Source organism: Poecilia reticulata, chromosome 1, assembly GCF_904066995.2.
Source record: "Poecilia reticulata chromosome 1, P_reticulata-male-v2, whole genome shotgun sequence".
NCBI classification, from domain to species: domain Eukaryota; kingdom Metazoa; phylum Chordata; class Actinopteri; order Cyprinodontiformes; family Poeciliidae; genus Poecilia; species Poecilia reticulata.
Window position 1 is genome coordinate 20128266 of NC_088830.1, and position 4874 is coordinate 20133139.

A 4874-nucleotide genomic window follows, 5' to 3' on the forward strand; every position below is an offset into this window, starting at 1 on the left:
AGTGTCACAAGATGGAAACAAAGGGAGTGGCAAAAGGAAAAAAAACATACAACGACTGAGTTATTGGGTGACTCAGGTATAAGTGATGGGTGAAAGAGTCCGCACAGGTAGGATGTTCTGTAAGTCAGTCCATGGCTGCTGATATTGGAAGTTGGGATTTAAGGTCACAAGTTCCTTTGAAAGAAAAGGAGGTCCAAAGTGCTACATTTCTACCTGAGCCACACGACTGGGGTCAAACAGGTTGTTCAAGAAACACACAAGTCCTATGCAAAAGTACTTGGCCTGAGTCTTATGATTTATCTTTTACTAGGGGTGATATTTTTCATTCACTTTTTGTTCTGTCTAATAATTGGCCATTTTCAGATCAAACCATTTATTGCCAACAGCATTGGCATTCATGTGCTTCTCAATATTTAAAATAAAACAAAAATTTTACTTTTTCATCTTTTCAATTCAAAAAGTGAAACTCTTATATTATTTAAATTAGGGTTCCAAGCTGTTTACCACATCAGCCAAAATTATCAGGCTGAAAGTACACATGTGCAATCAAATTTTATTATTATTATTATTATTATTATTATTATTATTATTATTATTATTATTATTATTATTATTATTGTTGTTGTTATATGCCTGCTCAGCAATAAAATAAATTTTAATAATCAAAAAAAGTAGTCTGATTTTTGCAGAAATTCTATCTGCAAATCATTGCAGAACGAAAACGCCAAAAGGGTCTTACTTAAAAGAAAAGCATACAGTGTCATGCATTTTTTTTCTGTGTTTTTTTCTTGGTTTTTTTTGGTGGTACAAAATCAATCAGAGGGCCATAATTAAATTCTCCTGAAATAGAGAGCTCTTGCACATTTAAGGAAACAAGTGGAAAGATATATATATACCTGATACCTTAGATAATTAAGGCTTACAGCTAATAAAATCCCAAAATTCAGTTTGTCAGAATATTTGATGCACAAGACAAAATAAGTAATTTTAAGACAGAATGACACAAAAGATCTTTGCTAATTAAGTTGGATGTTCAAAGTGTGCTGTATGCAAACACATTAATGAAACATTAGGTGGAAGGAAAAAATGTGGTGAAAAAATGTGGTAAAAAAAAAAAGTGCGAAAGTAACAACGATAACAGCACATTTGAGAAGATTGTTAAAAAACCTCATTCAAGAGTCATACTGAGATTCACAAGGTTTGGACTTGGGCTGAAATTATTGCTTCAAGAGCCTCTACAAACAGACATACCTTGAACATGGGCTACAATGATGTTTTTTCTTGTTGTATGCCATGCCACCTCCTGAAGTTGGCTCACTGTGTTTTCTCAAGTTTGCAGTCAATACAGGTGGCATCCAGGAAATTATAGAGCCTGTCACCTGTTCCTCTGACAAGTTTTTGCAGAGATGCTGATTTCATTTTCCAACTGGACCACCAAAAGCACCAATACCTGATTTAATGGTCACTGCATTTGAATGGGCCTCAAGCTACCAAGCTTGCTTGACCCAAGACACACAAAGAATCTATGAAGTATTATTAAGAGTGAAATGATGATACCCCACCCAACAATAAAGATGGGCTGGAGACCAGTAAAGTGGCTTATAGTCTTCCTCAACACTCAGCATTATCACAGACTGATTGCCTCCATGCAGCTGCACATTAAGGCAGTAATTCACACTCGAGAAGCCCCAATTATTTGAGCGATTTTGTTTCTGTCATGTGTCAGGACTTTGCAGAAATTCTTTCACAATTTATCTAAACATACTTTCAAAACTGTTCATCTGTATGTATTACTCTGAAGCGTTGTACTTCCTCTTTAGTAAACTGATTTTGCACTGATTTTGTCATTTGCTTAAGGGGACATAACTCAGTCTGTTACAGGAACGTGATAAAAAAAATGTCATCATTTATATAAATTATGACAAGGAGTAGAAAGTAGTTTGGCTTTTTTATAGTACAAAATAAAAAGGATCATGTTGAACATTCTCGTTTGCAGTTTTTACAAGAAACGGGAGGAGAGAGTAAACTCCCCACCTGCAGGAAAAGTCAAGAAAAGGAAAGATGCTTATCAGGCAGAAAGGAGGTGAAGATGACAAATCTAAAGGCTGAGTTCTTTGTCACAGTGCTGACACTAAAATTTAACTGTCACACTGTTTACATGACAAATACTTGTAGGCAAGCAGCAGTACAACAAAAGGGACAGCAGAGCAATTTCAGGGTAGCAGCGAGGGCGGGGGGTTGGATGCCTTTGAGACTAGTTGAGACTAGGACCGTGATGTGTGTAGTTAAGACACAAATACAGGTCTCTTCTCCAACAATAATCCATTTGTTAACTGCCACACACGCAAACACACACACACACACACACACACACACACACGCACACAGACACAGCCGCAGGCTGCTCATCCCTTTCGATGTAGTTGCTGTCCTCTCTATCCCAGTTCCTCAGCAATGCCATGAGTCATCACATAATGCTGCTTAGCTATTGGTCAACGTGTCTCAGCGTTCACTTGGTACTCCAGTGGAAAAAGGGCCTGTATAGGAACTCTGAGCAGATGTGACTCCATGATGTGCTTCACATATCCCCCCCCCCCCCCCCCCCTCTTACTGTTTTATTCCTCCTACAGTGCTATTGTCTTTCCCCTTGCCTTCTACCCCTCCTTCACCCCAACAACCCCCTCAGATATCAGGTGCGTTACCTGAGCTTCGTATCAATAGTTTATCACCCTGGGACATCCAATCTACGGAGCACAGCGGAACTCTCCCATGGAGAGTCGTGGTGGTCACGTCTGTGTCTATGTGTGGGACAAGAAAAAGAGAAAGGCTGAAGAAATGGTCAAACAAAAAAAAAGATGGAGCAGATGTGATTGGATTGCATTGGGTTGGGATGAAAAACTGACACCAAAGCCCAAAGGTTTAATGTAGGCCAAGATATAATCTGTGCAGTCAGAAAACTTTCCTGGAAAGTTCAAATTTTAACATTTTTGTGTGGAACAACACCAAACTAGATGAAGAGCGAAGCACCACAGTAAATGTTTTATTATTTAAAGTGGAATTTAAAACAATTAATTAATGGAAACTTTTCCTCAAGTCCTGTACTGACATCTAGAGGGCAAGTTAGGGAATTGCTTTGATACGGATAATTGCTACGCATGTGAAAACCCAATGTATCTAATTTCAAAGTCAAACAAGGAAGGGATTTTACCTTTGAAATGTATTAACAAATGTTGAGTATTACTACAGTTTCTGAGAGATGTTTAAAAATTACTACAACCTATTGAACAGTTTACATACATTCATTTGGGACAAAAATGAGTACACAGTGGAATGATCAGCAACTTAAAAACAATAATGAAGTGCACAAATTTACTTCATAAACTTCACAAATATATGGTTAATATTACAGCTTTGTAATATTAGCATTTTTTTCATTTTCTGTTTTTGTTTCAGCTAATAAAAAAAAAGGTAATATCAGAAATTACCAATATATATTTCAAAATGTGATGAGTAACCATGATGAAGCGAAAAAACGAGCCAAAACAAATTCAAATAGTCAGTTAAGCCCCTTTCGCACTGCAAGGCCCGGCACGGAACGGAACCGCTTCGGTCCGGTTCCACCCGTACTGCAGCCCTGTTTAGTCCATGGGTCAGAGGCCAAAATTTGACATTTTTGTCCATTTCAGGGTGGCAAAGTCTATCAATATTTTTTGAAAAGATACATGTCTCTAGTTGATATTTTGGTATGATAGCCATTCCAAAATGGTAGCTGAGTCATAGTTATCATCTCATGAAGTAAACAACCCCTTTGGAAAAATTCTGTTTTTTGAGGCTAGTGTATCTCTGGTTTAGGGTCATGGTATGGGCATTTGTCAAAGGTCTATAATGCAATATTTGGTATCATCTTAAAGGGGACATTCTTGGCTTTCATTTAAGCCACATGTTTTGAGTTTCTCTGACCAACACAGAGGTCATTGGAGGTCGTTAAACCAAAATTATTACACATTTTTCCACACCTTTTGACCAAACCAGATACATTTCTTTCATCCCAGTGGAGTCCAGGGAAATCAGGGACACAAGAGTTTATGACTAAAATACTCAACAGACTCTAAGGAATCACAAAATGTATGATATACCTACACTGTCTGTCTATGGGAGGCGATTATAAGCTGTAATTTGAAGTTACAGACTTGGGCTATAACCTTAACTGGTGTATATGTTGGGGGTTTAGTGGGGGTTTGTTTAGAGTGTCACTCCTGTCTAATTTGTTAGTTATAAAAAAGTTAATCAGTAACAGAAATGTACACTTACATAGACTTTAGGATGCTGTATTGGCTTATTTATCAGATTTTGTGAACTTTTCCTTAATGACCTACATAATAGTAGCCCATGATGGCCACATAGAGACATAGCAGAACGAGGGAGGAGACCACCCTCATTAAATGACAAATTCTGAGGTAAAAATAAAAAAAAAAGATTATTTTCAGATGCTTAGGCTACTATTGACAGCATAATTCAGATTATTATATTACATTTCTGCCAACAGATGATAACCTTAGGCATATCGGTATCATCTACTTTATGATTGCTGAGTATGTTGATGTCAATCAGGCCCACAAATGAGTTTGTTAAAAAATAAAATCAGTAAGATGTAACTATTCAGGTTCAGCATGTAACTTATTTAAAAATCTATGTATTTATTAAAACTATCACTATATTGTCCTGAGACCCTCCTCCTGGCTCTGATTGGTTGTTTCAATTTAGCACTGCGAGAAGGCAGAGGGGCTTGATTTTTCTTCACAGATTATTTGTCTCAACACGGTGACAGTTTCAATAAATATATAACAGATTTTTTTTTCCTAAAATATACATAC